Source organism: Phoca vitulina, unplaced genomic scaffold, assembly GCF_004348235.1.
Source record: "Phoca vitulina isolate PV1807 unplaced genomic scaffold, GSC_HSeal_1.0 scaffold1, whole genome shotgun sequence".
NCBI classification, from domain to species: Eukaryota; Metazoa; Chordata; class Mammalia; order Carnivora; family Phocidae; genus Phoca; species Phoca vitulina.
Genome location: NW_022589704.1, coordinates 84314382 through 84338697, shown reverse-complemented (window position 1 = coordinate 84338697; position 24316 = coordinate 84314382). Strand labels below are relative to the sequence as shown.

Here is a 24316-nt window from a genome sequence, read left to right as displayed (position 1 = left end):
CTGACGATCAAAACTGATAAAAGAATCTGGAGGATAAAGAGGAGGAAATGTCTGTGAATTTTATTGTGAAGCACAAAATGGTACTTGTTTATTAAGAATTAAGAAAAAAGAACAGAGGGGCGCCTGGGTGGCTCAGTTGGTTGAGTGTCTGCCTTCGGCTCAGGTCATGATCCCGATGTCCCTGGATCGAGCCCTGCATTGGGCTCCCTGCTCAGCGGGGAGCCTGCTTCTCCCTCTGCCCCTCACCCCATTCGTTCTCTCTCGCTCGCTCTCTCCCTCTCTCAAATAAAAATAAATAAAAATCTTTAAAAAAAAGAAAAAAGAATAGAGAATGGAGTTTTAGGAAAGACATTTTTCTTAAAGATTTGTTTGGTTGTGAATAGTCAATCTCTCCAAACCTGGGTTTTCTCATCTGACCAATGAGAATACCACCAGTCGTAGACTTCTCTAGAAGAATGAGGATCAAAACATTCTATTAAATGTACTGATTATCTTACAGTCCTTATTCACACGCAAAAGGGCACACTGGGTCAGCAAGGCTCTAGGCACACTGTCTGGTTTCGAATTCACGGCTCTACCACTTATTAGCTGACCGGGGAAAGTGTTTTTTTTCTTTAAATATTGATCATTTCATCTGTAAAATGGGGTAATATTAGGGCTGCCTTGCAGAATAATGCTTTCCATGTTGCTTGGCACATAGTAAGAGGTCAGTAAATACTATTGCTTTTTATTATTGATAATAACGGTGAAGATTATCATCATTATGTTGTCATGATTACTAAAGAGATACTCTACTCCACTGCCATTTCATAGTGAAACCTATTTCCTGAACCAGACTCATGCTTTTTTTTTTTTTTTTTTAAGATTTTACTTATTTTTTAACAGAGAGAGAGACAGCAAGAGAGGGAACACAAGGAGGGGGAGTGGGAAAGGGAGAAGCAGGCTTCCCGCTGAGCAGGGAGCCCGATGCGGGACTTGATCCCAGGACCCTGGGATCATGACCTGAGCCAAAGGCAGACACTTAACGACTGAGCCACCCAGGTGCCCCAAGACTCATGCTTTTTTTTAAAATATGTTTTTCTTGTCAACTCTTACCAGTTACACTTTAGCCATTCATTTAAGGCAGGCATTTTAATATGTTACCTTATTTTCATTTGCGTACTAATCAAAGATTCGTACTCATGCCTATAGGCACATTAATAACAAAAAGGCCTAATGTTATAAATCAAACAAATATATTCCTCCCTTTCTATTATTTGTTTCCTATGGTACTTTTCTCTTACCTTTCACTTTTCCTTGTTTTTTTTTTATTCTTTTCATTTTTCTAACTGAGTGTTTCCATTTTTTCCCTTCTTAAAGCTGCATAGAACAAGAAAGTAAAACCAAGAAATTTAAAACATCAGTTTTCAGGTCTCTGAAGCATGAACACATGGGCAACAAAAAATCCAGTCTTTTTTTTTTTTTTCTTTTTCATTTGCCCATCCACAACCCAAATAAATCAAAATTACCAGCAAATCCAACTTCTAGCACAACCTTCCTTTTTTTTCTTTTCCGCCACCACAGTAAATGCTAGGGCACTAAGTATTGATTCACTTCAAGTTCTAATTCTATTGCCGTCTAATTGTTAAGCCACAGAAACTGATTTTATCCTGAACTGATATTAGAAGATACAGGTTTGTTAATATTACATGTGAAATGAAGCCTTCAAGTGTACGAAGTGAGTGTACAGACACTCCCACTTACTTCAGGTTTTCTATACTTTCCAGTATTTCTAAGTTTGGAAACAGATGGGTAAACCACTGGGCTATTACTAGACTATAACCAAGGCTTGACAGCAAAGAAAGGCCTTAAATACTCAGTGAAAATACTGACTGAAAAAGGTTTAGAGAAAAAAACCATTCAATCACCATTAAACAAAAATTGGAGTGCTTAGTATATGCCGAGCAAATAGCCAAGTCGCACCCACGGACCACGTGATGTGGTAGGTGCTCGGATCAGGGAAGAATAGGTGTTAGAATGATGAGAACCCAGTCCTGGAGATGGGACTAGCACCGAGGAAGGCTGTCTGGAGAAGGTGATCTTTCAGCCGAGGCTGTGGTGGTGGCTGGAAGTTAGCCAGTTGTGGTAGTGAGAGATGGGCTGTGCTAAGAGTAATAGCATGTGCAAAGGGTCTGGGGAGAAAACATCGTTCAGGCATAAAAAGCAAAAAATATGGTCTGGGTGTCGATTGGGAGTGAATACGAGTGAAGGGGGGGGTGGACAAAAATGAGGTCCAAGGTATAACCAGGGGAAGGCTTTCCTGTCCTTAATAATCTAAGGGAAGCTGTTTGTGGCCATTTGAGAAGTTTACAGGCAGATTGGGGCTGAATAAACACTCTGCTGCAGTGTGAAGAATGGATTGGGGATAGCAGAGCAGAGCAAATACCAATTTTAAATCCCTCTTGCCTTTTGAATCTCCACTAAAATAATGGTATGGGAATTTTTTAAAAACAGGCATAGACGTTCCAGGACAAAGAGGAAAACTGAGAAAGATGACAATAGGAAAGAAATGTCAACTAAATTTCAGAAGATGGAAAGCAGACGGATGAGTGGTGTTTAAGCACAGGGGAGGAGGCAGAACAAGTCTATGCCTGCAGATGATTTTGCTTGTGCATGTGATGTTAGCCAAGCAGCAGCAGCTCATTTGTTCCAGACAAACTCCAAAGGCTCAGGTATCAGACATGCCAGGTACCTCTGGAGGTGCAGATGCAGAGCAGAACTGAAAACAGAACTGGTAGCAATTCTGTAGGAAGTGAGCACAAACCCCTCTGATAACTTCCCAGAGCCCAGTGCAGCCAGGCATCTACCTCCTGTCTCCCCTCTCCCCCCACCTCCCACTCCTCACCTCAACAGCAGAAAGGAGGCTTCCTCACCAGAAAGGCTGAACCCCACAGACCAGGTAAGGCTGAAGGCAGGGTGAGGAAAATTAAGTGAAAGAATGCCCATTTATTGGTGATGCTTCTCTAGCGCCCTTCCCAAACCATTTGGCTCTCGGACAGCAATAGATTCCCCATCCAGGCGACAAGAGGAGCCTTTCTCTGGAAACTCACTGGACTGACCTGTTGCCGATGACATGTGGGGATGCCACAACAAAACAAGTGAATCCCTGTTTGTTCATTCTATGAAAAAGGACCCTTTCAGGGTCTCACTCTCAAATATGAATGGAGAGCCAGGGACCATCAGACATTTGAGGAAAACTCTTCAAATGAAATAAGACAAAGCAACCAAGTACAGAAAAGGAACTTGAAAGAAACTAAGACAGAAGGAAGAGTAGAAGAAAACTTAAAAAAAATTTCCTATAATATCCACAGTGATAAAATAAGATTTTTGCATTCATGGTGAGAAAAATTGAATGCAGTAACAAAGGACATTCAAGAACAAAGAAGAGTGCTTGCAAATAAAAATATTGTAACTGAAAAAGAATCATTAGAAGAATTGGAAGATAAAGTTGAGAAAATTTTATAGAAAGCAGAAAACCAAAAATGAAAAGAATGAAGTAAGAGAAGCAATAACCAAATGAGGTCCATCTAAATTTCAATATTGACGAACAGCAGTTGAAGAAAGTGAAGATGAGGAAAATCATGGGGGAGAAAATCAAAGAGACAACATAAGAAAATTTTTTGTGCTAAAGGGAATGAGTGACCAGCATAAGAAAGGAACAAATATCTAATCCAAGAATTACGAAATTTCAGAATACCCGGGGTGAAAAAGAAAGTCTAACGCCTTTTGGGAGAGCGCACAGGGAGAGTCACATGCAAGCGATCAGAAATAGACAGGAATCAAACATCTCAGCAGGAAGTTCAGAAAGTAGAAACCAATAGAACATTACTTCAAACTTAAGAGGAAAATGATTTTCAATGAGAGTTCAAAACTCAGTCAAATGTCAATCAAATGTGAGACAGGATAAAGTCATTTTCAGACACGCAAGTTCTTGAGAAATTTTAGCTCCCATGGACAGCCCTTGTGGTAGATACACCACACTAAAATGAGAAAGGAAAACAAAGAACAGAGAGACACGGGATTGAGGAAATAGTTGACACAAGGGCCCAGAAAGCAACTAGAAGGAACAGGAACTAGAGAATGGAGGCCTCCAGGATGGAGGTATGCAAGGAAAAACATGGAAATGATAGGTTTCTTGATGTGACTGGCCATATCAAGGTGATGACTCAGTAACAGCGACAGAGCTTGGGAATGAGTTTGGGATAGTGACAGACACCAGGCAGATAAAGCCAAAGCAGTAATTAGCTTCAGGAAAAAGTGAAGAGTTGTTCAAGGAAGAAAACCAAACTCAGAAAACAATGATGCTCAGCAGGGAACATTTTTTAACACAGCAATAATGCTATAAACACAGAATATTTAATTAACCAAAAGTTGAGCTACAGCCATACTGGAAGGATAGGGTGAGGGAAAGTGTATGTATGTGCACATGCATACTCAGATTGTAAGAGAGCTAACTAAATCATTTCTACTGGTAGGAAGTAAATAGATAATATCTATTTTAAAAACCAAGAACTAGCAAGACAAGAAAAAAATTAACATTTTATCAGTGGTAGCCTCTGCAGGTGGGAGAACTTAGGGGTGGGAAGGACTGGGGAAAGGGATTTTGCTTTGTATTATAGATTTTTGTATTCTCTGACTTTTAAAACTAAATATATGTATTACCTTGAGAATTCATGATTTTAATAATCTGGAAATTTCTTGCCCACATCTCTTTGAATATTACCTCTAACACTTTCTCTAATTTTTCCTTCTGGAAGTCCTATTAGACATGTGTTGGATTCTTATTCTTTTATTTCTTAAGATCTAGCTTCTAGGTCACTAATTCTCCCTTCACACACATCTAATACTTAACATCTCCATCAAGTTCATTTTAATGAATATATTAAAATTCTACTTAGTCCTTTTAAAATATGCATTAATTTTTTATAGTATCTTTTATTTTTCATGTTACAAATTTATTCTTATGTTACTAATTGTTTTAAAAACTCACTTTTTCTTTTCTATCCAGAAGTTTTAATATTTGAAGTTCTTAAGGGCCTAATCCCACAGTAAATTGTTAGAGCCAGTTTCTGACTTGCTAAACTGTAATAGATATTGGACAGGAAACATCAGAAAAGGTTTTGAGGAGAAGTGGGGATTACACAGGTAGGTATTGATTCACTATGCCTGGAAATAGTTACAGATTCATCAAAGTGAGGCAATAGAGAGAGGTTTGTACCTAAGTTTTATCCTTCCTTAAAAACTCACCAGTTTTCTAAATTCTAAGACATTTACTTAAACTATAAGGCAATCAGCCGGTATTTATGGAGTGCCCACTCAAATAGAAATCTCTGCTGTTATAAGAAAAAACCAGAGATTTTAACATATGTTTGAATTTCCCTCTTCCAAGCTTTCTTCTTTTTATTTTTTTTGGAGGAATGGGGGGGCAGAGGAAGAGAGAGGGAAAGAATCTTAAGCAGACCCCAGGCCCAGCAAAGAGTCCGACGTGGGGCTTGATCTCACAACCCTGAGATCATGACCTGAGCCGAAATCAAGAGTCCAACTGAGCCACCAGGCACCCCTTCCTCTTCCAAGCTTTTTAAAGAGAGAGTAATGTTTTGTTTAAAGATCACAATGATCCATGGTCATCCCTCAGGATATACTGAACATTATTTTGAGGTTCAACATTACTAAAAAGCAGAAAAGCTTTTTTACTTTGCACCCTGAAATAGCCTTTCCTTGGATAGTGGGTTCATGAATATGAGCAAATGTTTTTAGAAGAGAGTTATATACACTCACAGTTTGTATTTTTGTGGATCATACACACAGAGATGTGCAAATATCTCTTTTAATACTAAACTGGGTATAAGTGTACACTTTTAACCATAAATGTTAATAATAATAAATGTCCTGGGGAAAGTATTCGATGGAGTTATCATATAAAACAAACAAACAAAAATTCTGTCATCTTAAAAATGCACTTATTCCATAATTTACCTGCATTGAGGGTCTACATCTTGTTAGGATGGCTATGTTAAAGTATTACATATATCACCTGAATGTCACTACGTGCCCTAATTTATACACATTTAACATTTCAGTAATATGTGCCATGGCAAAACCAAGTTCTCAGGGTGTCAAAAGCCAGATTATTCTAGAACTGAATGTAAGCTTAGGAGTACAGATAGCAAACGGCCAGATGGTCCTGCAGCAATCTGCTGAAGGCCATTTAAAACCAATCCATGTGTAGTCGATGCATTCCAGCAGAGAATTATAGACAACAAACCAAGAGATACTAAAGTCTTACTATGATATTATCTTTGTTAAGCCAGAAATAACATTTTGATTTTATAGGACTGGAGTTAAAACAAATCTTATTCTTTACTCCCTGTAGCAAATAAATGAGCAAAATCAACTCTACTGGCTCACAGGTTTATGGCCCACAGTAGATGTTCAATATGTACTTGCTGAATGAATGACTGCCTTGGTACAAGGAAGTGGCAAGGGTTATGCATACACGATTTTATGCTTTTCTGGGTCCTGACTGTTTCTGTATACTGATGTGTGGTTTGGGTGTTTGAGTATGTTTTATTTAGGTGGTTTGCATATGTGAAGTCGAAAGAGGTAAGGTTGGTTGAAGGGTAATTATTTCTTGATGGAAGAATTATAAAAAGTATAAACACATCAGCTATTGCCTAAGCAAACTCAGCTCTTCATTCCTGATCTACAATGCAAACAGTATACAAAATAAGGTTTCATTAAAGAGTGACTGTCACATCAACAGGAAAGAGAACGAAGACCTGCTATGCAGTATTATTAGATATACTGAATTTGTTGTCACCAAGATCAACAAAATACTGCTTCGAAGGACTACACACTGTGACATAGAAATGGCTTTGCAATACAGAGCACTCCTCTGATACCATTTTTTTCATATTATTGTAATGGAGTTATACCTCTAGAAGAAATGAATATCAATTTATTGATGGCTTGGGTCACTATTAAAATAGTAACAAACTAATGAGAAAGTATCTAGGATAATTAACTATCCATTTTGGAAAAAAAAAATTAGAAACTTTTTATCATGTGATATGTTCACAACACAAAATAACTCTACATCATATGGTGTAAAATGGGACTTTTCCTATTATCTCGGCATTTCAGCTGAGGTCCTCATCCTGAGGATTAAGACCTACAAATGCCAAAAGGAAGTGCAAGACACACCTCTGCAGGACTTGCTAAAGGTAGAAATATTGGCCCCATGACTCTTACTCATCACTCTCTAACAGCCTAAGAATGAGGAGGAAATTCACTGGTGTAGATGGGCTCCATGTGAACCTCTTATAGAGATTTGGGATGTCTGCCAGAAGGGGAGGCTGGCATCTCTTTCTTCAAACTGGATGACTTCCAAGCTGCTGAAACTCAGAATCTCCTCCTGCTCCTAGAACAGAGCTCAGAGGTGTTCTTGGGAGAACCTACTGCATGCCCCCCTAAAATATGGGCCATAGATCCTGATGATAGCCCTGACTTCAGGATTCTGAAGGCAGGAGGCTGACCGAAGTTGTCCATATGGCAGGGCAAGGAGAAAGGGCAGATGGAGAAAGGAAGAAGCCCAATTTTTACCATTTGAAAGGGAAAGGATACTTGATTTCCTCCCACCCCAACCCACGTTCCTGGTGAAGGGGAGTTATGCATGCACCATATTGAAAGGACTATGCTCAAGAAGGCTGACTTCAAGGCAAGGGTCATACCCTTGTGTCAGGATCTGAGAGGAGGAAGTGATAAGAGGTCACCCAGAGAGGGTTTCATCCATGCTAGGGAATACCTCTGTGTGCGAGGTCTTCCCAGGAACATCTCAAAAGAACATACCTCTGCACCACACAAAAGAGCTGGTATTTGCCTATTGCTGACAGAAGGCATTTGAAACCCATGAGAGAAACCCTCCAACAGCACCAGCTATGTAACAAGCCCTCCTCTCTTTTCCTCTAGTCCTTCTTCTTAGTCCAGAGCTTGCCTGCTGCAGGAGCTTCAAGGGGAGGACAGGAGGCAAGAAAGGAAGTGCATGTAACTGGTTTATTGAATGGACTGCACTTGATGAATATAATAAAGGACTAGTTTTATTTTCCCCTTTTGCCACCGCCTTCAGACACATCTCAGATCTCCCTTCTCTTCCTGTTGGTGATAGCTTTGGCAGACACCCTGGCTTTCTGGCTTGTGATTATTTTCTTCTGGTAATGTTAGCATTTCTTTTTTTTCCCTCCCTCCTGTGTTATAAACTAGGAATAGGAAAGGCGACACTAAAGGTAGAAACCACAAAAGTAAAGAACAGGTTCATCTGTGTAAAAGTAAAATGTTTTAACATCAAAAGCTTCATAAATAAAAACTGAAGGGCAACATGCAAAAGTGAAAAAAATAGTTGAAATGTATACACCAGATGGAGAGTTCATCAGTTAACTCTTAGCAGTCAGTGGGGCTAGCTGGCAGGCAATCTCAGGTCCACGACGTCTGCTACTACTGGGACCTAGAAGCCATGCGATTCAGGCGATTCATTTACATCTCTGAGCGTCAGTGTTCTCAGCTCCGAAGGGGGGGTGGTCAATACCATTACCTACATCAGTGGGTTGTGGGGAGAATTAAATAAACTAATTTGTGTACAGCACTTAGCACAGTGTTTAGCAAAGAGTATGCATTCAAATAAACATCAGCTTTGTATCTTCATCACCATCATTAAATCTCCAAGTGGCTAGTTATGGGTAGTAAAAATCAATTTATGAGCATTCTTCCTCTTTATTTTTGTCTGTATTGCCATAGTTTTCCACAATGAGCATGTGTTACTTCAGTGGGGAAAATACACAAACTATTTCAATTAAAAAAAATAAGAATAAAGGCATGTGTGAGCCTCTGCCAACTTTACAAAGTAGAGAAAGGCAGCTGCGTGTTTCTCACTTGGGCTAGAGTTGGTCATCCTATTTAGTTTGTTACAAAGAATGTCCCTCAGTTACTGAATAGGGAAAATGATTCTCTTCCAACATAGGCAAGAACCATCTGGTCATTCATTGATAGAAATAAATATCTGCACACGAATTATGTTTCCACTGATCAGTATATATACACACAAGACATGGGAAAGGCATAATAAAAGCTTTAGAAAACATTCACAGGAAGAGAATCAAACATTTTGTATCACGGCTTTGTGCCATGTTGTCACATCAGGTTTGACTTGTTTATCATATCACTTCATTTACTCTAATGAAAAATTACTCCTAGGACTCAGTTTCCTTTCCTGGCATCGCCACTCACTTCGGGCATCATTCTACGAAAATAAGGCAAATGGAAAGATGCTGATGTCATTGTCAGATGAAGCAAAACCACAAGAGAGGCCCTGGCTCTGGTGCTCATTTAGGTTAGATCGAAGTAAGAGGGAAGACTTCTGGGATGTATGTGTCACAGTTTTTGAAATGGCTGCCCTCCACAAACAAGCCCAATTTACAAGAGAAGAACATATAAGGTGGGGAGGGGGGGCTTTCAATTTTTAAACTATGTTACTAAGTACACATTTGCTTCTAAACTTTAAAGCAGTGCTGAATCGCATTTGGATAGAGTTATAGCATTGCTTTAAACACACACGCACACCCTGACACACATACACCATGGAGGTAATCCAGTTACTCCTGCAGCGCAGATGTGCACAAGAATGCTCTAAGTGATTAAGATAGGCTTTAAAGTTAGTTAATTAGAAACATCTCCCTTTGTATGATCAACACTGATACTGGCTTTGAGCTCTCACTGGCTAAATGTAAATTTAAATTTTAAGATGCATGAAACACTCTTTGGACCTGCTCTTGTGTTGAACTGTCTTAGAGTAAGGGCCTTCAGTATCCAAAGTTCTCTGGTCAGAACTAACATTTTAAAAAAACCCAGAATTCTGCTCATCTGATATTATTAAACTGAGCTTCTCATAAATAGCATTTATCCTTTCTTGGAAGGAAAGATAACAAAAGTCGTAAGTGTAACATTTTAAAACCTATCTGGATAGGAAGAAATCATTGTCATTATAACAAAAACCACACTGCTCTTCCCTGATTATTGGCATGATCCTTTTTAAAAAGGCCATAGGACCATTGAGAGGGTAAAATATAATAATTTACAGGAAACTGTTCAGCATAGTGCTTGGCACAAGCAGTTGCTTAATAAAGTTTCAGTTTTACGGAAATGAAGGTGATTGCTAGAGAAAGTGAACCTAAACAGTTATAATAAGCCTGTACTTATTTTTAAATTCAAATTTTATTTTCAAAAGATTTAATAAATATCAAACTCCCGATCTACATGTTATATGGCGGAAAAAAAACAAAAAACGTTTCTGCCATTGGAGATTTTAAAGGTACAGTTACAAGAAGCTCTCAAAGGTCAAGTGAGGCTGCTACCCATTGGCCTCATACTCCTTGACCCAAAGCCACATCCACAGAGAACACAAGGTCACTCCCAGTCTCCTGGGATCATGTTGACAAGACCATTCATTCACGGACTGGCAAAACCATCCAACTTCCCTGTTTTATTAAAGAATGGATCAGTTTAGGTCATCTTCCGACAAATATATGTTACTCTTCTATTGGAAAACAATATGGATGTACTCTTTGAAAGAGATACACTTTATCACTCCTGCCTTCTAGGATTAAAGAAGCTGCTGGTGTTAAGGGCAAAGACACTTATGTGCAAAACCTTCCATCTTGTTTTATTTGTATTTTGTTCACAACTCCAGAGAGGTTGGTAACAGTGCCAATGAAATTTTGCTCTCACTGAAGTGTCACATACGTCCTAGAAATAGGAATGGGAGGGAAGGTAGGGTATGTGCGTACAAGTCTTCATTAGAAGGGGGGTGTTGCAAGGTGGCTTTAGTGGCAAATCGCCTTGGACTCAAATTTCAGGATTATCACCTAATAGGTAAGTAGCCCCGGGCCAACAAGATAGCCTAGTTGAGCCATTGGTTTTTCACTTAATGGGAACGACTTCTTAGAGTTATTTTAAGAATTAGTTGAAATGGTATATGTATGAGTGATGCAGAGCAGAGACTATACATCAGTAAATCTATACCGAGGCCACTTGCTTTAGAAAGAAAACACACTTGCTTAGACTAGATAAGCTGGATGCTGATGTTTTGGGTGCCATAACTGGAGAAAGTCTCCTAGAAAAGTTCCAGAAATAGTGATGAATTCAAATATTTTCTTATATTTATTTCTATTTCTGCTCTAAATAGCTACCATTGAATCCTTCACCTTGCACTGGTGGCTATCAGTGGTATTACTGGTCTAAAAACTTCCCAGATACTGGAGTAGTGAGGATGGAAGACTATGATGCCAACAACAACCCACAATCCCTTACCATATCTTCTCTTTTTTCTATTATTTTTCATTGGTGCAGCTGCATAAGGCACTCGAAGAAAACCAAGAATATCTAGGAAAAAAGTTTTTGGAGAAATCTGTTTTAAGCTGGATGTGAAGTGCAGAGATTTGAGGATGGGCCAATAAAAAACATGGTAGCTAAGCTCAGAGAGAGGAAGGTAATGAACAGGAAAGAATCTCATACCTAGAGAGCAATATCAAAATCTTCATTCTTTTTTTTTTTTTTTAAGATTTTATTTATTTGACAGAGAGAGACAGTGAGAGCAGGAACACAAGCAGGGGGAGTGGGAGAGGGAGAAGCAGGCTTCCCGCTGAGCAGGGAGCCCGACGCGGGGCTCGATCCCAGGACCCTGGGATCATGACCCGAGCCGAAGGCAGACACTCAACGACTGAGCCACCCAGGTGCCCCCAAAATCTTCATTCTTAAGAATGTTTTCTCCTCTTCAACTTCTTCTTAGTCAAAACACTATCTAGTAATAACTTGTATTCAAGTACTGAGTAGTTTTCAACAGGTAGTCAGATATTAAGTGCCTATCGTGTTACCACCCATGTTTAACTAAAGGGTATTCTTGCCGTATGTCATAGAAAGTAAAAGAAAGTTGTTGGAAACATTGTCTCTTTTGGCATAATTTGTTTTGATTCTTTGCACTGTTCTTTAACTGCATATGGTCACACAGGTAAACTACAAAAGCAACTCAATGTTATTGTGAGATAACATTATGATTTTATTGAAGAATGTTCTCTGTAAAAATAGTAATGCATTCATCAGTTTCTCAAAACCAGTTAGAATTATGGGGATGAACTAGTTGAAAAAGGTGTCTAGAGTAGACTGTACTTTGTTCATGGAAATAGATATTATCTTTCACAATAATAAAATCTACCCACAATGCCTTTTTTCAAGAACTTTTATACAACTAGAAAAACTTCATAGAACAGTTCTTTTTAAGTTTAAATCACAGGAGAGAGTCTGAGTAATATTCAAGGCATAAATCATGTGTCACACATCTCCAAATCACCAATTATTAACCTGGAGACCCTGAATGGTCTTCAGGGAGTCCCTTGTAATTATATGGAAAGTTGTGTGTATATATGTGTGTATGTGTGTGTGTGTGGCATATACTTACATTTTTCTAAAGACTAGAGTCTGTTAAGTTCACCTAACTTCTAAAGGGATTTATAACACCCTCCTAGGGTTGAGAATTTCTTAATTCCCAAATATATTTTATATGACTGCTCTTTGTTAGGCACTATGCTAAGCATGGGAGCATACTGAAGATGTGGTGCTTGACCTCTACATTTTAGAGTCTAGCAATTGTTGTGAATAGGGAGGTGGGGTGGAATCATCAATCTTACCATCCTGCTAACTACCTTTCTCTCCTAATTCAACCCCACCCCATCTAATCTTCTCTAGATCTCACACTCTCCTTGGGACAAATTCTTCTTCATATAATCCATATCGAATTCTACCACCACACATTCACTGATGTTGTTCAATCAAACTGAGGTGCCCGCTCTACTCTTAATGTTGAAAGTTTCAGTTCAAGATCTACCTTCCCCAAGGTGCTTTCTCTGAGACTCCAGAATGTTGATGACTACATATGCTCTGCTGCTTTTACGTAACTTCATTTTCCCTTCTGAACTAAGAGTAAGCTCTAGAAGGTAGGAATCACACCTTACAGACAGTATTTTTGTTTGTGTTCCTGCCTTGGTTGAGTCTACTCTAAATGCTCGTTTGTTTCCTGCTAGAGATAAATAGACTTTAGGACATCTCTCTGACCTAGATTAGAACAGAAGCATACAAAGATCTTAGAAGGAATCCAAAAGAAAAAGATGTTAAGAAAGGAGAGGAAAATAAATGACAAGCGAACAGTCAGCAAAAGAATACATGCCAAGAGAGACAGGAAGAAAAGTGTGCACTTGGAAGTACACCAAAGGTGCTGGGCTCTCCATGGAGGGTGATTGCAGATACACCACAAAGCTCTAGGAGTATTCTCAGACCTTAGGAGGTAGGCACAGTGCTGTTACTAATTGCATGCAGAAGAGAATCCTCATGGAACTTGTTCATGCCTGTGAACAAAGCTGTAGCCAAGCTAAGTAAGAGGCACATTGTCTTCCTACAGCATGAATCTTAGTAGGAGATGGAGTCTGCCAAGATTCATAAAATGTACCCACTTCTGTTCATTTCAGTGGGAATGAATGCTACTGCCAAAGTTCATAATGCTGTGAGTCTTAAAGAGGATGCAAATCAAAAGTTTTAAAGCACTTGAGGAGTTTTAAAATACTAATGATGTCTAGGACCCATCCCCAATGACTCTGATTCAATTGATCTGGGATAGCCCCTGGGCACTGGTATTTGTTTATACCAGGTGATTCTATGTGCCGCCAGAATGGAGAACTACTGTAATTGCCATCTAGGAAGAGAATTCGAGGACTTGGGGAGGAGGGTATAGTTGCAGGGGCAGGGGGGAGGTATGGATGGGTGGTGTTTATCTCTTTTTTCAAGGGAAGGTTATAACCGTAGAAGCAAAAATAGGATAGAAGGAGCAAACATGTGGCTACACGGACAGTGCTAAGAGTTGGTTTTATAAACTCCAACAAAGGAAAAGAAAAGTGTTTTTCATGAAGCTAGGAAAGAATATCCTTAATTTGTCAGTATCATCAAGAAGCCTCTAAACTAAATTTTGGAAGGAGGAGAGGGAGAAAAACCCTCAGACACAACTCATAAAACCTGAAACCTTGGGGGATAAAAAAAAGGAGCAAGTGATAAAAATACCCAGAAAATTTCAGGGAAAATAAAGGGAAACCAAAGAGAAGGAAAATTTTGAGACTAAGAGGTCTGTATACCAACACACAAGGTTGAACAAGATTGATTTAACTTGGAATTTTTATGCAAGAAGGTATGCTCTTAAAGGGTATGATTCACTTCCAAGGTACTGCAAGGGACCAGGGGAAGGGAAGCAGGTACTGACTAGGAATTTAAGTGTTGACTCCCTGCTACCCAGGAAGGCCATGCCGGTGGTGAGTACTGCTTTTGCTTTCTTGTCTCAGTGCCCATTCCACTTCTCACGGGCACTAGGCTCCCACCCTGGCCATGGCCACACTCATGGTCCAGCCTGAAGCCCAAGCCAAGGTGGATGTGTTCCATGATGACCTGTGTACCAAGACAGAGAACCTACTGGGGAGCTACTTCCCCAAGAAGATTTCTGAGTTGGATGCTTTTTTTTTTTTTTTTTTGAGAGAGAGAGAAAGTGGGTGGAGGAGGATGCAGGGGAGGGGCAGAGGGAGAGAGAGAAAATCCCAAGCTCCATGTGGAGCCTGACATGCGGCTGGATCTCACGACCCTGAGATCATGACGTGAGCCAAAATCAAGAGCAGACACTTAACTGACTGAGCCACTCAGGTGCCCCTGAGTTGGATGCATTTTTAAAGGAGCCAGCTCTCAATGAAGCCAATCTGAGCAATCTGAAGGCCCAGTTGGACATCCCAATGCCTGATCCAGTCAAGGAGAAAGAGGAGGAGGAGCAGAAGAAAGAGCAGAAGAAAGAAGACAAAGATGAAAAGAAGAAAGGGGAAGAAGACGACAAAGGTCCTCCCTGTGGCCTAGTGAACTGCAGTGAGAAGATTGCGGTCCTCCTTCAGTGTCTAAAGCCTGAGATCAAGGATGTCATTGAGCAGCTCAACCTGGTCACCACAGCTGCAGATACCTCAGATCAAGGATGGGAACAATTTTGGACTGGCTGTCCAAGAGAAGGTGTTCAAACTGATGACAACCTTCAGACCAAGTTAGAAGCCTTCCACACTCAAACCTTCAAGTATTTCTCTCAGTGGGACAATGTTGTGAGCCAAGCAGCCCCATGTGGGTGACTACTGGCAGCTGGTGCACAAGCTCTGGATGAGGCAGAGGGCTAGGACATCCAATGGATGGTCATGGAGATCCTCAATGCTGTGTTATTATGACATCATCCTGAAAAGCTTTGAGAAGCTCAAGAAGTCCAGGGGAGAAAGAAAAGGAATGATCTATTGAGAATCTCCTCTCATTCTGTAATGGGCCCAGCAGAGACCTTCCTCTCTTTTACAAAGGATTCCAGATCTCCCCTGCCTTCAGCCTGTTGAGGTTTCTCCCTCCCCTTGCTTCTGAAGCATAATAAATAGTCACACTATTGTTCTTCAAAAAAAAAAAAAAAAAAGAATGCAAGTGTTGAAGTATTAGGATTCTGGGTTCAAATCCTGGGCTTATCACTTATGATGGTGTAGCCTTGGGCAAGCAAGTGACTTTACTCCCCCAAGCCTCGGTGCCCTCATAGGTAAAATGGAAAGGATGATATCTACATTGTAAGAATTACTGTTAGTATATTTTGTATCAAATGAAGTCATAGATATTAATGACCTAATATGGAATGTGGCACAGAGTAACCACTGAATAAATAGTAGCTTTTTAATATTAGTGCTATTATTAAGAATAAACGCTGGCCAAAAGGAAAAAAATTCATCCAAAAGAAAAAGATTTGCTCAAAGTAGGGAGCCATGTACATTACAAAGATCATAATATCTGTCTTGTAGGTTATAAACTCAAGGGTGAAAGCACTTCGGAGAGAAGAGAAAAAATGGTGGTGATATATATCTATATACATACTTCTTCTTGGAAGTGCACTCCAGACTACCAGTCCAGGTAGAGGGAGATGGTTTGGTAACAGAGACCATAAAACAGGCACAGAAGTAACATAAAGCAGTGGTGGGGGCCTTCAACCATGAGGACACCATCTGGAAGGCTTGCTTGGCAAAAACACAATATTGGATAAATTCTTGACTCACTTTGCTAAGAGTTTAAGCTCTAAAAAGGCAGATGAAGCAAGTAGGGAAACTACTTTTCTGGACTTAAATCAGACAATTAGAGATGGAGGGGTGAGTAGGGGGTGTGGAAATGATCAGGATCTTGAAAGAGAGTGGCCACTTAGCATCATGAAACTCTTAGCAACAGAGGAAAAACATGGAGAGTAAACAGAATTTGGTATATGCTTAGGTTGGAGAAACATTTCACAAATCTGAGAAATCTTTTCCTGTGGAAAAGATGGTGTGGGAAGTGGGGTCTGAGTGCAGCCACATGCATGCAGAACAAAGCTGGGAAGAGTAGGTCTTCACATATTCGGGGTTCTTACACTGTCCGGGAGTGGAGTCTACTTGTTTTCTGCTGATTGTTCTCTGTTCAAGAGGGTAGCATTGGAGTGAATGGATATACTGAGGAAATCTCATTTTGGATCGTTCTAAGGTAAGCTATATGAACAATGAGAGCTGTCCCCTTGGATACAATGACCACTAAGATACCCGCCAATGAAAGATTCTTGGTTTATGTCTTTAATCTCTTGCTAATTTAGAACAGAGGCCTGGACATAGCAATGCACGTCCGGCTTCCGGGCTTTAGATGACTGTGCCCCGGCAAGGATGGGTGTCTCACCCACATGCACACACACACCACTGCCCAGCCCCCTCCCACTGTGTTATGATTTGACTGCCTCGTGTACCAGCCTCTAAGCTCCAGGCATGATACTACCACCCTGCTTACTTGTGCAGTGCGGCCCCTGGCACTGAATCAGTTAACCACTTGTTTTCAATTGCTGTTCGGAGACTAGTGAGTGGCCTGTGTCTTAGGCCATCCTTTTTTAGTTAAGGTTGAAAGACAATGAAAGATGCTGGTTGCTGGATGCCACACTCAGCTTTGGATCCCATCTCTAGTCCATTTCCTCAGAAAATTCTATTTGGAAATGGAAACAGTTTAATTGAAGTTGCTGAGGATCCTCATTCTACCCTACCAAAAGCACCATGTTTCATTTTTAAGGGGAGTTCGATTAAAGTCAATGTTGTTCTCCCGGTTCCTCTTTGTCCTTTAAATTACCTGGTGCTGAAGCCTCTGTTTTGTTTTGTTCTGTTTCATTTTTGTTTGAAGGGGAGGGGCTTGGAAATGACCACTTCAGTGACAGCCTGAAACAAATTCCCTTTTCTTGAGGTTGGTCTCTCAAGTACTTTCCCAACGTTCACTGACAAGGAAATTTATTCATTCTGATGTATAGCTTAGCCGTAGCCTCTAGTCATCCGTAATAATAGATAGCACTGCAACCCTCAACAGAAATGGTTTTTAGGCTCCAATATAACAAAAATACTCTGTATTTCTTAAAAGCACACATGAAATAGTTTTCATTTCCTTATTCAACAGATTATACACCTTAAAAAAGCATTACATTTTAATCGCTGTTACAATTTAAATTTATAAAAAGGCTATAGTTATTTTATAATAAGAAACAATCACCAGCGAGTATCTATATGTCAAATGCAAAGAACATAATGGTTATCAATTCACAAGGGAACTTAATTTAAGTTAACACTTGACAGATGTTTAGAACCTTTGAGGCACATATCTGTCAAGTTTCAAAAAGGCCAATAATAATGGTGTAAGAAAAGTTTAAACATTTTCTTCATCACAACAGTTTTGAGAGAAGTATAGCTTATAATCTAGTTAGAAATAATCCTCAAAAAAATGAAATATCAGATCAATTTAATTAGAGAATATTTACTCTGAAAATTCAGGTCCTTGTCCCTCTATTCCAGAAAGTTTAATGTAGGTTTGCTAAATGAAGCTGCAAAGAAATGGGCATTTGAAAGCAAAGGGGACTCCCTGAATCACCTGGCCCTTCCTTATTTTGCTGCATCTTTGTATTAAACTAATACCAGGATACCAGAGCATGTAATTTCCTGGTTAGTGGAAATCCCTCTAATCAGAATATTTAGAATTGTTGTCTCCTTTAACTGGACTCCTTTTGTATCATATACAACACAGAGGGAAATGCTATCATAACACTTCAATAGTTAAGTGACTTTATGAGAAAAATAGTTCCAAATGTTTCCTAAAACCCTCCAAACCGCACCAAAGAACATTATCGTAATATTATGTTTCCTCGTTGCCTCCATTATTTAAACTTGCCTCTCTTGAAATGATACTTGGATGAGAAACTTAGGTTTATGTAATGTATAAATTGTTACAAAAGGAAAAGCCTTGGCTGCATAATTATTATATATGTAGACATGCCAGATAATTTAATGTCAATAGCTTTTCTTTATTAATTGACAAAAAAGTATACTTAACGCTTTTGGTTACTAGAGCTTTTGGGAGAACTTATTTTTTGTGTCTCTAACCTAAGCTATCCAAATAGGCATTGTATAATTCTCTTAAGTTCAGTACTGAACACAAACAAAAACATCATAAATAATTACATATTACATCTAAAAGCTAGTTTTTGGCATAGTATGTATAACGCACACACACTGTAGATCACTTATTAAAGTAGCATAACAATACATTTCAGTGAGTTCAGGATCAAAAAGCACCTTAATGGCAGGCTAACCTCAGATTCAGCTCTATGGGGCTTCCTCTGCAACCATAAGCTGCCCATTTGAAGTGCTTTTGCAGCAGGCTTTCTGGGAGGTAATTACAGGTACATATATTGTTAAAAAAATAGCCTTGAAGTAGAAACAGCCCAAATGCCCATCAATAAATAAATGAATAAATAAATGGTAGCATAGACATACTATGAAATATTATTCGGCCATAAAAAGGAATGAAGTAGTACTGATACACGATGGCAGATGGATGAACTCTGAAAACATCATGCTAAACGAAAGTAGCCAGGCACAAAAGTCACATGTGGTTCGATTTCATCTATAGGAAGAGGTCAATCCACAGAGACAGAACACAGAGTGGTGGTTGCCAGGGCAGGGGCGAGGGAGGTAGGGGGAGAACGTGCTTAATGGGGAAGGGGTTTTTCTTTGGAGGTGGAAATGTTCCAGAAGTAGACAGAAGTGGTGGTGGCCTAACTGCCAATGAACGGTTCACTTGAAAATGGATAAATTTTATGTTATATCAATTTCATCTCAACATGTTTTTGCAAAAATTGAGTAGAAAATATTTGCCATCTACCCATAAGAAGCTGTCCTTCAGTGCTGATTGGAACATGAATGGCATGGGCACTCTCTGTGTGGGTGTCCTCTCACCCTTCACTCAAGGCCGGCTTGTCTCCAGGCCCGGGAGGGGGTGTGCACCCAAAGCAGAGGGATCTGGGGGTGGCAGCACCCGCGTCACACCAGCCCAAAGGAGATGCTCAGGGCTGTGGGGGCAGGGACAGAAAACAAACAAATGCCCCGGGCCTCTCTGTTCTGTTTTAAACTTTGAAGAACAATCCTTCTGAAATTTTACATACAATATTCCACAGACACATGTTTCAGATAACCATCTCAGAATGTAATCTAACACTCATCAATGACTAAGGAAAACAATTTTCTACTTTATTATCAAACCTTTTTAGACATATGTAATGCATTCGGGCAAAAAGAGAAAAGGATTCTGGAATTTTGGCAATTTGATAGAATGGATATAGAAATCTCCTCAGAACAACTCAATGGTTCAATTCTCATTAAAAGACTTTCTGTAACACAACGCTTCAACTGCTAGATGATTTTAGAAGAAAAAATATACCACTGCTTCCATTTCGGAAAGAGTGTGGACTTGAAATTAGAAGCACTTGGCTCAAATCTCAACTCTGCCACTCACTGTGTGACCTTGGTAAAAAAAAAAATCGGTCTCTTCTGAGCCTCAGTTTCTTTAACATGAGAATGGTGATGATGCCTCCACTTTTGTGAATTAAATTATAATGGCTATGCTTGACATACCGCAAGTGCTCAAGAAATGTATTTTCGTAACCTCACCTGCTTCTTTCCCCAGTAAAAAATATTTATTCATAATCATTCATTGTTGTGAACATCATATAAACTCTATATATAACCAAGAATGGTTATACTGTGATAGGAGTTTGTCCCCTCTACTTTGAGACATTTCACAGCATTTTGATACATACATATAAATTGAGGAGTGGAGAGGGAGACAGATAATTAGGTAGCAAACAGTTTGGAAAATGTCCTCAAAAGATTTTGTGTATGGGTAAATTCAGAGTCTAAGAGTTATTCCCCATGGTTAGGGTGACACAGCTATGACACAGTTATAGTGACGTAGAGGTGGAACAACATATCCCATCCCAGGGAGACAGAAAGCATGCTACTCTGTAAGTAGGTATTAGTTCTACAAATGTTCTGCTTCTCCAATAGTTTAAAAACAAGAATATAACTCTCTCTATACCCATACAACATTTAAAAACATGAGATAAAATGTTGTAGTTTCCTTTTAAGCAATTTAGCCATTCTTGGGTACTTTTACAAAAATAAGAAGCAACTGCAGAGTACCCAATATTGTGTGTGATGGAACATTCAGAAATAATTAAGAGAATACTGTTCATGCTCTCTGAGGAACTTATGTGTGGGGGACAACAACAGCAATGAGACTTGAAAAATACAGACTTTCATAAAACTTGAAAAATGATTCCTATTTTTTCCTGTAGACTTACCACACAATTTTAACCTGATACTATATAGGAAATTTAACATGGATTTTAAACCTCAATAGAAATTAAATTTAAATTAAATTAAAAATAAGGAATGATGTGTGGATTTTATATTATTTTTAAAAAGAGTATGAAGGAGCCTAAGATAAAGAGAAAGTGACCATTTATGCGATAGTAAACACAACATGTAAAAGAGTATTTGTTTTTACACACTTTGTGTGAAAAATCATCCTTCTCCCTGCTATTTATGTAACTTTTGATTTTGGTGACTACGCAATTAAAATTTTTATAGAACCACAGAATTGAGATTGGAGAGGAACCAGATAAATTGTTTAATTTTATGCCCTCATTTTTAAGATGGGAAGCCAAAGGTCTAAAATGCTTTTCCCAAAGATGGGGAGCCAAAGGTCTAAAAAGCATCTTTCCCAAAGTGTGTTCTAGAAAATACTAGTTCCTCAGGATTCTAGTTCCTCTATGAGTTAAAAATCATCATCATCATCATCATCTGTGGTTAAATATTAGGTTTTAGAAATATTAGATTAAAGATTAGATTAAATAAAGTTAGATTTATTTTCTTCAGGGATTCTCAGACTTGAATACGAATGTGCTTTGTGAATATTTATAGGGAGATAAAGTGTGTGGAGCTCCTCCCTTCACCCCCCCCCCTTCTTTTTTTAAAAAAAGGAGCATTTCATGGAACTACATGTATAGAACACATTTTAGGGAACACTACTCTAGAAAATTTAACTCAAAGATACAACTATGTGACCTTTGACTCTGTCAAGGAATTAGAACCATGTCTTCAGGCTTCTGGGTGAGGGAGTCTTCTACTATCATCACTCTGATACCCCTCCCTGAAAGAGTAAAAACAAGTCTGAGGTTGCCTCCAAAATAAACAAGTTTGGCAAGCTATATTCTGTGGTAAGTTCTTTATTTTGTTCAGTAATGAAAAATAAAAATGCATTTTCTGAGAAATAGTCACAAATCAAATATGCCATTTGCTTATAGATCTGGGGAGTAATGCCACTATGTCCTTGGTATCATCCCATATAGCCACAATCTTGTCCCAACTTCTGCCTGGGTCACTCCTATTTTTAAGTGGCGGTTTACGGGGACCAGAAAAGCAAAGGAGCAACACTGGGTGCTGTAACATCCACTTCCATATACTGATCAGCACTGGCCTGGGTTTTCTTAAACTTCTTTCAATTGACTTTTTTTTTTTTTTAAAGTTGACCCAGTAGGCTGAAGTCTTAGAAACTTGTACTTTGGAAAACATTTGATGAAATGTCATTGAAGCTACTTGTATACTTCTGGAAAATTATGGATGACTTGCTGAGGACCTGGTCTGAATATGCCATTCAGAGTGATAAAAACAGGGGGTACATATTCTCAGTAGCTATAGCAAAGGCTTATGCAAGAAATACGTCCCTTTTGCCTCCATGGACTTCTTTTTTTCTTTAAATATCCCACAAAAGAAGGGAATGAAAGTTGACTTTTGGAATACTTTTAAATTTTTCTTAAAGTTCAAAGCAGAAAATGCCCCATATTCAGTTTCAACTTTACATGCTAGTGTGTGCAAATGTGCATGCGTATGTGTATGGCAGCAATAATTGTACCACACTCAGGATACAACAAACCCTCAAGACTATTGTTTAAAAGAAACTGTGCCCTCATGATTGTTCTACTTCATTATCACTTATTTCTGCATGAGTTAATTTGCACTTGATGTTGTTCATTTATTTCACTAGACTTATGCTACTTTCTAAAAGAAGAAAACAATGTTATAATTTTTTTTTTCTATTTGCCCTACTTGGAGGTCTAGGGCTCCACGTTGTTTTATAAGGACACTCTCCTCTCGTCTACTGTATACCCTAAAAGCATCTATGTCAGTGAGCTATATATCACTAAGACCCTAAAAGTTCATGGCCGTAAAGATAAGAGGATCTTGAAGTCAGGTGTCAGAAAATCCATAACTGGAATGAAAGAAAAGACACAGAAAGAAAGATGGGACGGAGGAAAATAAGAGTTTATGAGGAAAGAAGCTTAAGTAGGTGAAAGTCTAGAATCCCCAGGGTGGGGGACTGAAAAGGGAGACTTCAAAGAAAGGACTCAGTTATCAGATGATGGGAAGAACTCAAACCCAAATACTGACACACCTGTCAGTGGCTCAAAGCTCCTTAACCAACACAGAAAATGCAGGGCATGACTCTCAGAGAGTGAGACGGATTTATCATTATTTTTCATTTTGCTAAAAGAAATACACTGAAATAACCTCTCTTCCAAAATGTACTCCAATTAGGTTGATATCCCTGGAAACATGTGAGTACGTTTTCGGTCTCTGGAGGCGATCACATACTTTTTTCTTCCATTCAATCATTCATTCATTGACTATGCCAGATACTGTCACTGCCCTTGGGAATTTCACAATCCATTATAATAAATATGCTCAAAATTACTAACTTTGGGGGTTGAGGCATTTTAACTCATGACCAGAAGTTAGAGTTCAAAAGCGACTAACTGTGATGACTAAGTTGAGTAATATCTTAGGTCACAATAAGTAACAAAACTGGTTTTCCTGGGTGGTTCCTGAACTATTAGTGGAGGAGATTTCCCAACATATTTTAAGAAATAACATCAGTACTGAAATAATTGTAGTTTTGTGAGAGCACAGTTTGAAGAGTAATGCTTGCTCATCTGAATGAGTAATTCAAGAGAAAAATATTCTGTCATATACAAATAGTGTACAATACACTTTCCGAATGAAGCTGTTTAAAAGCATAACCCATGCTGTTAGGACACTTACGTCCCAAGAGAAAATAGTGGAGTGAACCATAATATAAGACTGACTCTAAGCACCATACCTGTTCTTAACTACCAGCACATCTCATTAGTGTCTTATATTTGGCACCGTTCTGTGGATACAGTGATAAACAAAATGTGGCCATGGCTGCAAGGAGTTCACAATCTAGTGAAGTAAATAAAAGAGGTGAAAAGGAGAATTTTAGTGTTGTGTAATGAGGGCTAGGATTGGAGTGGGTGCAGAGCATGCTGGAGCATGGAACCAATTTAGAGGAGGCTTCTTAGGAGCTCTGAAGGATAAACGAGAGTGAGCCCCGGAAGGAAGGAAGGATGCACTTCAGGCAGATAAGGGAACATGGGGAGGTGGAGGCAAGGGAGAGAAGGTCCTGTCTGGGAGTTTGGGGATCTGTGTGTGTATGGGGAGATGGGATGAGAGTGCTGAGAAAGAAGAGACTGGGGAGGTAATTATGAAGGCCCCATAATATGCCCTGCTATGGAGTGTGGCCTTTGTTGAGGTGGCTAGGACACCACAAATGACTCTCTGTGCGAGTTCCTAGAGGAGATGCCTTTGGGTTGGTATGTTTTTTGAAGGGAAACTTTCGACAGTTTGAATGACATTTCAGGATAGGCAGACCTGCTGGGTGGAGAGAAAAAAAAAGA

At 39.2% G+C, this 24316-nt stretch overlaps 1 protein-coding gene and 1 pseudogene across 11 annotated transcripts in view; one reads left to right on the top strand and one right to left on the bottom strand.

Moving 5' to 3' along the window:
* Nucleotides 1-24316, bottom strand: part of GTDC1 (glycosyltransferase like domain containing 1) — a 402869-nt gene that overhangs the window by 86700 nt on the left and 291853 nt on the right. The window lies entirely within an intron of this gene.
* LOC116636351 lies at nt 11832-18878 on the top strand (annotated as a pseudogene).